At 39.1% G+C, this 12,793-nt stretch overlaps 1 protein-coding gene and 1 long non-coding RNA gene across 2 annotated transcripts in view; one reads left to right on the top strand and one right to left on the bottom strand.

The window, feature by feature from the left end:
* LOC112635788 overlaps positions 1-12,793 on the top strand; it is a 77,214-nt gene that overhangs the window by 29,803 nt on the left and 34,618 nt on the right. Inside the window, exon 3 of the long non-coding RNA XR_003122086.1 lies at positions 5,640-5,775. This is a non-coding gene — a long non-coding RNA (uncharacterized LOC112635788). The remainder of the gene's footprint in view (positions 1-5,639; positions 5,776-12,793) is intronic.
* The window catches only part of B3GALT1 (beta-1,3-galactosyltransferase 1), a 44,953-nt gene that overhangs the window by 1,418 nt on the left and 30,742 nt on the right, over positions 1-12,793 (bottom strand). The gene's annotated exons all lie outside the window — the stretch shown is intronic.

Raw genomic sequence — 12,793 nt, 5'->3', positions numbered from 1 at the left:
CAAAATCAATAAAGTACAGTTGTCGTTTAGATTTATGTCCTCATTCTACATCCTTAAACAAACATAACAAGGGTATAAGAATTGCCCACAAGGATTAAAATATACATGATCATTCATTTCCACCAGTACCAAAAACTTCCTGTCATAACCATCTCCCCTTTTCCTCTCTTCTTGATAGAAGTTGTGCATGTATATTCATACCCAATTAAGAAATACATAGATTATAAATTCTGGATGAAGACGAAGTGGAATATTAGTCATTTTTAAAAAAGAATTCCCCCTCTTCACACGAGGTTTTTTTTTTTTTTTACAGTGAAATACTTTCTGGCACTAAAGTCTTCTTTCAAGATAGGAAATCTCACCCATGGCCTCATATCTCTTTTCCAGTTTCTAAGTCTGAGCTTTTATTTGCTTGATTCTGGTGAAGGAATTGATTCTCAACATTTCCTTGCCTTCTCTAACTCTCTATTTGAATATGTGTTTATCACACTGGAAAATCTCTGCTAATGCTGTGTCTCTCTTGACTCAGACTTAGAAGTAATTCCCAACTGTTCCTCCTTTTCTCCTTACTTTGACTCTCACAACGCTTAGCTCCTAATTCTAGTTTTCTATGAAACTTCATGCAGAGGATATGCTGACCTCTCAAGCATGGAACCCATCACCCAAGTGACCTTTCAGACAGCTGGCAGCATTTATTTTGGAGTTGATCTAAATGGTGTCACTTTTTATGGTTTTCAACAATTCACCCATGTGTTCCCTTGATGAAATTATACTGGCCGTTTTAATTTTTTTTTTACCTAGTTACATTTGCCTATAAATCCAACATGAGTATAAGGAGAGGGACAATTGAGTTTGGGGGCCACAGATCCAATGAAGATGTGACAGAGACTTCAGCTGGTGTTCAAATTTAGTTTTCCTTTGGAACTCTCATTCTTTCTAGAACTTCTACTGCTTTCTAGAACTTTTAAAACTTCGTGCCAGTTCCTGTGTGCCTGGTTATGAAGTCCATTCATGTAAAAAATTGTTTCTTCCTTTCTCGTTAGAGCAGAATGTGGGAGTCCTGGAAGGCAGAGATAGTAGAGAATAGATATCAATTTTAACAAAGTCTGCTTCAAAGAAAACTATGTGCTTACATGTACAGACTGTGTTGAAATAATTTAATTGGGAATATAGATCGAAAATCATGCTTCTAAGCACAATAGGCAGAATGAAATAAAAATACATGATGTGAACAGCAGAGACAATATATATATCTTCTTGTCTAAGCCAAGAGCTGACTGTGAATATATGATCCATATGAGACCAGCAATAACTCAGTGTGGTTACCATTCTAACTAAATGAATATTAGAATGGCTTCAAGCAGCTTGACTGTAGGCATAGTTAGGTCTTCATCCAAACCATAATAAGTACTTTCTAAATATAGGCTCCTGTATCCTGTCCTCCTGGGGGAAATTTCTGTTGTAAGGTGCACCAAAGCTGATAAAAAAAGGATGTGATGTGCAGTTTTGAAACTTTAAACAGTAAGCAAAAGGAAGTGAGAGAAACTAGGAATAGAAAAAAAGAGCTTCTTAACTTGGGATATACAGACATGGATTCAATTTCAATTACAAAAGGTTATAAGTAAGTCCCAAGACGGTACTAGAAAGCAAACTTTCTCTACCATTGTCTTAGGCTATGTATCTGATTCTTAGTCTACTTTTGTCATTATATTGCTCTGTCCTCTTGCGTACTTTTCTACTCCATTGTGAGCCACCTATTAGTAAGATGATAAGGGCCTCCCCAAAAGCCTCTCCTGGAAGAGGCTCCTGTCAGGTAATATTTGGGAGCCAGTAATCAGGCTATTAATGGAGGATTTTTCCACTTTACATTTTGATCTTCTTTTTATTGTTCCTTTCTCATCTCTACAGAGTTCATTTCACAAGTTATTATCCTCTATCTCTATGGGTAAGCCTTCATTCAACTCTTGAATTTATTCATTCATTTGTTAATCCAGGCATCCATCAATCAACCAATTAATCAAAGTTTATTGAGTGCCGGTTGTATGTGAAGTGTTGGAAAAACAGAAACAGAACCCATACTCCTCCCTTAAGAAACTGCTAGACGAGGAGGAACGGTTTCAAGTAAATGGATAAAATGGTGGAATAAAAATTTACATTAGGAGGCTACTGGAATACACAGGGGAAGAATGCTGGGCAGAGTGTGGGAGAACAAGGTTAAGTCTTGCAGACTGTCCACAGCACCACTCCAGAGGGTGCCATTCACACAGGCTGTAATGTGAATCTCACTCCTCCACCCATGCCAGGGTCAAACAGTGAGGAAGTCCTGGGGAAGATGCTATGGCAAGTTCACTAAAGGGGAGCTAAGCTGAATCTTTAAGGATGGCTAGAAATTATCTGGCTGGGGGTCAGGCATTCTGGGCAGAGGAAACAGCATATGCAAGGGCATAAAATGAGAGAGAGCATGGTGTGTACCAGGACTAGTTGAGTAAAAGAAGAGGATAGGATGATGGGGAGAAGGATGAGGGAGGGCAGGTGGAGAGATTAGCAGGCGTCGGATAGTGAGTGGTGCTCAGACACCGTCCTGAGCTTAGTAGCTAGTTACCCATCTGTGAAATCTAAAGGGTGTGAGGGAGGATCTTATCTTCCCCAAATCCTGTTCCATGTATTTATTTATTTGTTATTTATTTATTTATTTATTTATGTATTTAGAGACAGAGTCTCACTCTGTTGCCCAGGTTGGAGTGCAGTGGCACAATCTCAGCTCACTGCAAACTCCGCCTCCTGGGTTCACACCATTCTCCTGCCTCAGCCTCCTGAGTAGCTGGGACTACAGGCACCTGCCACCACGGCCGGCTAATTTTTTGTATTTTTTAGTAGAGACAAGTTTCACTGCATTACCCAGGATGGTCTCGATCTCCTGACCTTGTGATCTGCCTGCCTCGGCCTCCAGAGTGCTGGAATTACAGGCGTGAGCCACCGCGCCCGGCCCCCTTTATTTCAATAGCAGTTCACTCATTCATATTAAGGATTTCTCCTCTTGCATAGTTCTATTTCTTAGAAGAGTAAGCAAGAATTTGTTTTTGTTTTGTTTTGTTTTTTGAGATGGAGTCTCACTCTGTCACCCAGGCTGGAGTGCAACAGCGCAACCTCGGCTCACTGAAACCTCCTGGGTTCAAGTGATTCTCCTGCCTCAGCTTCCCGAGTAGCTGGGATTATAGGCGTGCACCGCCACACCTGACTAATTTTTGTATTTTTAGTAGAGACGAGGTTTCACCATGTTGGCCAGGCTGGTCTCCAACTCCTGACCTCAGGTGATCTTCCTACCTTGGCCTCCCAAAGTGCTGGGATTACAGGCGTGAGTCACCTTGCTCAGCTGAGAGTTTGTTTTATCTGATACTTTTCTGTGTGATTTTCTGGGGGAAGGGACTGCATAAACATAGGTAGCTGGGAGGTTTAGAAGGAGCTAAAAAAGGAGAAATATAATAGAAATACAGGAGAACATGAAAAAAGTTTAGAAACACTTTAAAAAAAAAAAAACAGAAGAATGAGCATTCCTTTCTGGACAGGTAATAAATACAATACTTCTTACCATTATTACTGCAGCTCTCATTTTAAAAGGCCTGTAGGAAGCACTGTGCTGTGTGCTGCATTCCATGCCATTCTATTGTTTATATTTTAGAGTTTCATTCCTCACAGTGTTAAAAGAGAGGTACAATTTTCTCCATTTGACGGATGAGAGAATGGAAACTCAGAAACATTCAGCAGGTTGCTCAAGATCACACAGCTAGCGAGTGACTACATAAACAGTCACTTCCAAGCTTCCTAAGGCCTGTTGAGACATAGGCAATATCTTGGATGGGAAAGCCCAGGGTGTCAGGGAGCACCTCAAGCTGCTATTCGCCCAGTGATATATGCATTTATTTTTTATTAACTTGTTAATACAGGGTCTCACTCTGTCACCCAGGCTGGAGTGCAGTAGCACAATCACAGCTCATTGCAGTCTTGACCTCCTGGGCTCAAGCAATTTTCCTGCCTCAGCCACCTGAGTAGCTGAGATTACAGGCACATGCCACCATGCCTGGCTAATTTTTTAAAAATTTCTATTTTTAGTAGAGACAAGGTCTCACTGTGTTGGCCAGGCTGGTCTCAACCTCGGCTGGGGTCAAGTGATCCTCTGGCCTTGGCCATCCAAAGTGCTGGGATTACAGGTGTGAGCCACCACTCCTGGCCTCATGCATTTATATCCTAGATGTGTTTCCATTTCTTGGAATTTTTCTAGTTCATTCTAGTTTCCTACACACTGTGCTATACCAATTCTGTAGGGATTCTTGATAATCAAAAAGTGCAAAAAGGGATGGTTTGCAAAGAGCACATTAAAGTTTGAACATGCCGAGGGCAGGGTGGGGAAGCTGAAACTGTTAAAGAGGTTTAGAAACACGTTGCAGGTTCTTTTCTATGAAGACCTGAAACACACACACACACACACACACACACACACACACACACACACACGCATGCACACACACAGAATCACTATTTCTACTGACCTTTTTTCCTGTTGTCTTCAGATGTGAGAACAAAAGTAGGCAAGTTAGAATCTAGTAAATCCTCTGTTAAAAAAAAAATCAGAGAATTTGAAGTGTGAAAAGAAACTCTCTTAAAACCCGAAGAGTGGCTAAGGACAATAAGAACTCATAGCAAGAGGTGCTAAAACCTTTTTGCTTATAACCAAACCGATTTCTCAGGTGGCAAAACAGTACAAAAATATGCCCATGGGCCGGAAATAGTAACGTAACTAAAGACAAGAAAGAGTAGCATCATGCACGGGACTCTAAAGATTCATTTAATGTATATTGGATAAAGTAGTTGGTAATGGGTCAGTATGTCTGTGGTTACTCCTTGAGTAATTCTGACTTGTGGTGTGGATTTTCTGTGTCTCAGTAGCCTAAACACAAAGAGAGGGCAAAAATAAATCTGTTTCCTCTCCAAATACATCTTAGGTATTAACAACCATTGCCAAATCATTTGAGCTTCTGGGGAAAGGGTTCTATCCAGGCAGATGGTATTATGATACAAAGAGCGGGATCTATTGTGAGTGAGGGGATTATGTCAGTTCATCAGTTTATGGTTTTAGATCCTGAGGACATATATTGATCAATTCTTCTAAATAAATATTATTGCTGTTAGTGTTTTGGTTTGTTCATCCAGCTTAGTGAGTATACTGTACCGGATTTTCTGCTTGAGAAATCTGTCTCCTTCCTGAAAAACTCAAAGCCAAAAAGCCCACGAGAGAGAGAGAGAGAGAGAGAGATAGAGAGAGAGAGAATACCACAAAAGCAGAAACCTCTGGAAAGTTCTTTCAGTTTTACAAGATTAAAAAAAGAAATCCTTTTTAACAGACCAGTTAGTGTATCAGTAAAACAGAAAGTTGCATGTGTAACACTTGTCATTTTCCTTGCAACTTCATCACAACCACAGACACTGATGACACATTAACTTGTCATCCATTAAATACAAATCCCTGTAAATAGACACATTCAACTGGAACACTTGAAAGACTTTTTCCCCAGGGGCCTTACTGTATTTCAGATTACCTCATTCACAGAACTCTCCAGTAACTATCCACCTTCATCTTTCAGGAAGTTAGTGGGGCAGAATTTTCAATTTAAGAAGCACATATTTCTCCTAGAAACCGCATGGTAGAATGTCTGTTATTCTGAATAATTTATTTCAAGAAACCCATAGAATTGCTGAAATTCTTTTGTACAGCCAGAAGTAAGGCCTAGGAGTGGGTGCATAATGTGTCTCTGGTGAACTGTGCATTGTTTGGGGTGCCAGCTTCATGTCCATCTTCATGGTTCAGGCAGTGTGATGGTTAATTTCATGTGTTAACTTGACTGGGTTAAGAGGTGCCCAGATAGCTGCTGAAACATTACTTCTGGGTGTGTCTGTGAGGGTGTTTCTGGCAAAGATTAGCATTTGAATCTGTAGGCTGAGTAAGGAAGACTGCCCTCACCAATGTAAGTGAGCATCACCTAATTCATTGAAGGCCTAAATAGGACAAAAACATAGAGGAAGGACTAATTTGCTCTCTCTGCTTGAGCTGTGACACTCATCTCCTCCTGAGTTCAGACATCACTGCTTCTGGTTCTTGAGTCTTTGGGCTCAGACTGCGATTTACAACATTGGCTCCCCTGGTTCTCAAGTTTTTGGGTTTGGACTGAAACTATTCCACTGGTTTCTTCTTGGGCCTTCGGCCTGCAGACAGTAGATCATGGGACTTCTCAGCCCTTATAATCTCATGAGACAGTCCCTCATATAAATCTCTTTCTCTATATCTAAATATATCCTATTGGTTCTGTTCTCTGGAGAATCCTAACCATAGGCAAGTACAAATCAACATTGATTTCCTATGTCTTGATTGCCTGTTACACTGAATTGGCCTGGCAATCATTTGAGCTTCCCTTCACCATGGGCAAGGTTGCAGGACCCACACCAAGCAGCTTGCTTCCATTCTCTGGTGTCTCAAGTAATGTCTCTAATTTCTTATTTCCTTTGCCTTGCCAAATCTACTTCATTTGTTCATGAAGGACGCACTGAACACTACTAGGTGCCAGGCAGTGAGCTGGTAAACGCTGAAAACGCTGAAAACAAATCTACAAATGAAGTAGATCTGGAAATGGAAAGCGAATGCAAATGTCTCCTCTCTCTTACTTTCTAGGACAGAGAGGCAGAAGATAAACAAATGCAAAAACAGTTTCAGGTAGTAGTAAGTAGGGTAATCGGATAGGGACTAAACAAAGGTGGGATGGGGGAGAAGGGCTACTTAAATTAGTCACTCTCTAAGGAGGTGACATCTGAGCTGAGAACAGAATGACTTGCTATCTCTGGTTCAGTCTTTGAATCTTTTACTAAGTTTTTGTCTCCTTTGCTTGGCTTTTTTTGATTCATGCTATATTAGGAGCATCGTTTTGGTTTTTGACCTCTGCCCCTCCCTGTTTTTTTGGCGCTTGTTAAATCTTTGTGTTTCCCAGCTGTGGCCATTCTGCCCACTCCTGCAAACTCCTCCAGCTTCCAGAGCCGCAGGTTATCTACTGTATTAGTTTGCTAGAGCTACAGTAACAAAGCACAAATGCTCCTCTATTTATGATTGGGTTACGTCCCAATAAAAACATTGTAGATTGAAAATATCCTAAGTTGAAAATTCATTTAATACACTTAAACTACCAAACATCATAGCTTAGCCAAGCCTAACTTAAACGTGCTGCCTGGTTGGACAAAATTATCTAACACAAAGACTACTTTATAATAAAGTGTTGAATAACTCACATAATTTATTGAATGCTGTACATTACTTGAAATCATGATGGTTTGGCATCATGGTAATGTCAAAAAATCTGAAGTCAGCTCATCAAAGTGGAGAACTGTCTGTACTTTGTTCCACAAGACTTCACTCCTTTACATTTTAATTTTCCTGATTTGAGTAAGTAATTTCTTGGGTTTCGGTAAACCAACTTTCAAAGGGTGAAAAATTTGTAATTAGCATTCAAAGACGAATGAAGCACGAGTGTGAAAAGGGATGCAAAATTTGTTTTATTTTTAGGTTAAAAAAAAAGAAAAGTCAGTTGAGATTCTTAGGAGAACTAAGACCATGTGAAGCATACACTATAGTTTAAAGCAGTTCCTTGCTCCTGCCACCTTCTTTTCTCTGATCCCTTTAAAAACTCAATGAGTTTCTCATTAGTTGAGAAACTCAAGCTGGGATTGAGGCACATTTCAAACCAGCAGTTCCTGATGTACTGGCTTGGTTTTGGAGGATACAAACAATTCTCCTGTCTCACTGCAAACTACTACTACATCTTATACTATCTCAAACTACTACTCAGAATAACTTCTGTTAAAATTGACTCTGAATAACTTCTGTTAAATATTTACAGATCACATACGGCACACAGAAGTGGCTTTAACCTAAGAGATTTGCATAGCAACTTTAAAAACATGGTGAAGGAAGATAAAGCAGTTGAAAAAAATAAACCCAACATTAACCAGCTAAAAGGGAGGCAAGACAGGAAAAGAAACAGTGCATGCGAGAGAGACAGAGAGAAAGAGTTAACTATTTGTGCTATGGAATGGCCTTGAAATGAGTGAGGAGCTGGCTGTATAGTACATCATGATATTGGAAAGGGGAAAAGAGATCCTTTCTGGAAAATGTTTTGATCTCAAATGACTTTCCTTGGAGGTGGCATATGAGTGAAATCAAAGTATCTCCATTCTGTGGGGAACAACAGAAACTCAGATTGCAACAGAACTAATTGATAAACAAGCCCCAAGGGCTGGAGATTCTAGTTGGCTGCATTAATTTGGCATATGGTTATTTTGATACCCAACTCCTCCCCTTTTTCTCACTCTTATAATTATGCTGTAAATAAGCACAGGAGAGGAAGACATAAAACACTATTAGCACTAGATAATGGTCCTTGAAGGAAGAATTTCATAAACCATTATGCTATCCAGTTTGCTAACTTATTATCTCTCCAAATCACAGAGGGCTGACTCTCTCTCCTAGCCTTTCTTTTAAGTCAGCCTCCTTGGCTATTTAAGGAAATCTACCCATAGAAGTTGAAATCCCTGAACGCTCATAGGAATAAGTGTTCTGACTCCTCTGCCTCAGATGGACAAAGAGCTAATTTGTTCCTTTTAAAAATTTAATTATGAATCTTTTCCAAGAGACCCCATAATTGAACCTATCCAACTTACTCATTTGCAATGAGGCAGTGGTTGTAAAGCAAAAGGTAATATTCATCATGACTTGGCAGTTGAAATCATTTCCCTCCCAAATCTGGAAGAAATGATTTGAACTTTTCTCTTTTTTAGTTCAATATACCTTGACATTTATTGAAAAGGTCTTTATAAATTCTGCCTTGGGAAGAATGGGGCCAACCTGAAAGAGGAGTGGTTGGGATAAGGATGTCTTTGTGTGTGTGGGCCTAGGGCCCTTGCTATTCTGAAAGCCACACTTTATTTCACTGAGGAGAAAGTACACTTCAAATTAGAAGAGAAGATTATAGCTTTCTTCAAATCAATGTGTTGCCCTAGTTCTAGAATTCAGAGAATTTTTTTAACATCACTACAATCCTCTCAGGGAAAAATGAAAATGAGGGTATTTCGTTATTTTAAATAAATGCTTGACTTCCTTTACAGTGATGGATATTGCGTCCTGACTGCCTTATATAAGACACATTTTTAAAGCTAGGCAGAGCAATCACTTATTTAATCATTAGAGCCTAGAAGCCTGGCAATGTGACTGGGCTTCGGGTGGGGCTTCTCCACTGGGAAAGGAAATGCCAGTATTTTTTATTAGAAATGTGGAAGAGGATGAGAGGAAAGACATCCTACTAATATAAACAGCAGCTGGGAGAATTTAAAAATGATGAACTATGTGATAACAAAAAGAGTATTCATTTGGCCCATTATTTTGGGGGAGGCTGATATTAATGGATATTCTTAGAAACCAGAAAGCTGCTAGTGTATTCACTATCTAACATTTACAAAGTCTAGGGAGGTATTTCTCAGCTCACCACAGACAGGTGGTATTATTTTAGATCATATTTCAAAGAATAATATTAGTGCTATGCAGCGACTGATAACGCATGGAACAGACTTGGCGATTTTTCTTTTCTTTTGTTTTGTATCTCAATTGTTCCTTTATGTAATATCGATTTATTGGAATCCAAAATAGCCAAAAATAATTTTATGTAGCTGCTGTCAGTGGAAATTATTTTGTAGGCAGTCAGCCTTACGGCATTGGAAGACCCAGATTCAAGTTCTAGATTTTGAATCATCAACTCTGAAGCCTGTGCAACTCTGTGCCTTTGTTTCCTCATCTATAAAATGACAATGATAATGTCTGGCCAGACTTTGCCGGTAAGAATCACTGTAAAGATCAAATGAGATAATGCATTTGAAAATACTGTATAAGCCAAATGGTGCTACATGAACACAAAGTATTATCATTACTGATGTAAATATGATAAATAAAGACAAATTCAGAGAGGATTGCCTGTAAGATGTTTCATAAGGAATGATCAGTCAATGCATCTTGACTCATTGGTGCAAAAGCAGGTTTTTGTTTTTTTAACTTCGCTCTTGCTCAAAAGAAAAAAAAACTTGGCACCTCCCATTGACTGTTTTCATAAGAAGCTTTCAATTTCACTTGACAGAGCCTATACAAAAAAGTCTTGCACTTCTGTTAAAAAATGGGGAGGATATATACAAGTTAGAGGAAATGTCATTATGACTATTGTCATTACTAGCACTAATGCGACACAGAATTATGCTTTTCTCAAATATAACTTTAGGATATTAAAAATCTACCAGATATTTAAATAGCCTTCTGAATAATATTTATATAGCCATAATTAACATTCTGTGTATACGAAAATAGCCTGAAATGGCTATACCATGATTATTTTACAGAGGTTTAAGACAAAGCCACCATAAAATATAACTTTGTGATTTTGTGATTTTTTTTTCTTCATAGGCTTGTCAAGGTTGTAATGAAACTTAATCCAAAGTGTAATCTTGCCAAGAGAATCATCATTTAATCACTTAATAGAGGGACTTACCAATTTTCAGCACTAGAATCAGATTTATAAATTGTTCTAGAAATGCACCCAAAGGAATGCCTGGGTGACAATGACAGATAGTTTTATTTGGCAGAGTAGCTTTTTAACCAAGCCTTTTTGTTTCTGAAATCTGTGGTTATGTGTACAATTTTCCTAAATTAGTACTTACTGGCCAATCAGATGAAAATGCTGTGCTTTGTTTTGTTCCCTTGCTCAGTCATTTATGTTGGCTCTCCACGGCCCTCCCTGCTGCCAATCTCCAGCATTGCTTGGATTCACAAGCTACTCACCAAACATTTGCTCAGCTTCACTCTTGCCGGATACCATTTTATGCTTGAGATTTCTATTTCTAGGCATTCTCCTCTTTTACAGTTTCCTTTTGGCTAATGATTCTTATTTCCCCTATGGCTAGAGACTCAGCCTGCCAGTTTTCATCCTACTGGTGCCTTGAACTCTTCGCCACAGTCTACTCACATTGCTCTTGAAACTCTTTCAGGCTATGCTGGACTCTTCTCATTTGGATTCTGTGAAGAGGGATTACAATCTTAATCTCTCCCAAGGCCTTTGCTTTTCAAAGCAAAGGAACTCCTGTTCCTTTATCACTTCTCTATGCTCTCTTCCCCACTGCATCAATTCCCATTACTATCCATCATCTGTATTTTTACTCTTCAGCCTTAAAATATTCTGGGGTTAAGGTCTCATAATCAAAGAAACTTGAAGGTAAGTTGGTCTCCTGGACAAAGCACAGGGTTGTTAGTCGACAGAAACCTGGTGGTAGCTCTGCTATAAAACCGTAAAACCTCTTTGGAAATGTTTTCCCTTTAAAAATATCTCTTAGTTTCAAAATTGCATTAATCCTTATGGATCAGAAATTCTGTCACTAGTACATGCTTTCTCAGTCCCCTTAATGAAGGAGTTGTTTATATTCTGTGTTTTAGGTCTCTTCATTTCCATTGGCTCCTGTTTTGTCTCTAGAAGTGCTTGTCTCCCTTTGCTTAGAAAAATAACAAGAACAGCAAAACCTTCCCTTGACCTTGGCATCACTGCCAATTACTGTCATGCTTTCCTCCTAGGTTTCATAGCCAGGGGTCTTAACTGGGTACTCTCTCCTGCTTTTTCCCATTTCCTTACCTATTTAACTCCTACAGTAGATCAACATGGCACTTGATGCTATTCTCAATAAAGCATGCAACTTTCCCAGTCCAAGCTTTTCTAGTCTCAGTTGCCTTGGACACACTGAGTCACTCTCTTCTTTCACTCCCGCTTTGGATTCCTTCCGACTGCACCCTCATGTCCCTCTGCTCACTTTGCTGGTGGTCCTATGTGTTTGCTTCTCTTCAGCTTCTCTTCACACCTCCTCAGCCTGCTTTTTGCAGCTTCTAAACCAGTGCTCAGCCCTCCTTCCAGTCTCATCAGCATGGAGTATTCATGCTCTTGAGAATAAGACTTCAGCTATTGACTCTCCAACTATGTTCACCAGAAACGTGGATCAGAGACCAATGCACTTTATAGCCCTGCACATTTTCAGCACTGCTTTCTTTCTCTCTTAAATGGTGCAAATGTAAGTTTATACCAAAGGAAGGAGAAGTTTGGTTTCCTTCTGCTTTTTGCTTTTGTTTTTCTTAAATAGGAAACATGTTTTAGAACATGAGTGTTTTGAGTTAAATTTCTTGGACTGGGATGTTTGTATCATAGACAAACTTAGTAGGCATATAGGACAAGTTTTGCTAATGACAACAAAAGGTCAAAAAACAATTCTGTAGTTTTTGTTCACTGACATAGATGTGAGTTTTATTTTTCTTTATATTTTAGATGTCAGCTTGTTTCTGAAATTGTTAAAATGTTGTAAAGTCCCATTCAAAGGATGTTTTTACTTGGCCCTTTAGAGATGACTTTCCATGAAATTCTGAGGCTATTTTTTGTTTGTTTGTTTGTTTAAGGACTATTAAAGAAATGACATTTTAATAGTCATTTCTTCAGTAAATTCTGAACAGATGGTATAGATATTTTTTCTAAGAAATTCCAAGCTATTTGCTTTCCCCTTCCCTTCATACATAATTTGAAAGTCCATCAGACAGTTTGAAAGTTGGGTAGAAGTAGAATTTAGAGAAGGTCTCTAAGTATGACTGGAAACAGGTCAGTTGTGAAAGGAAATAGTCCTTGTTTTA

This window comes from Theropithecus gelada, chromosome 12, assembly GCF_003255815.1.
Source record: "Theropithecus gelada isolate Dixy chromosome 12, Tgel_1.0, whole genome shotgun sequence".
Taxonomy (NCBI): Eukaryota; Metazoa; Chordata; class Mammalia; order Primates; family Cercopithecidae; genus Theropithecus; species Theropithecus gelada.
Note: the sequence above shows the minus strand (reverse complement) of the source record. Positions and strands in the feature narration are given on the sequence as shown.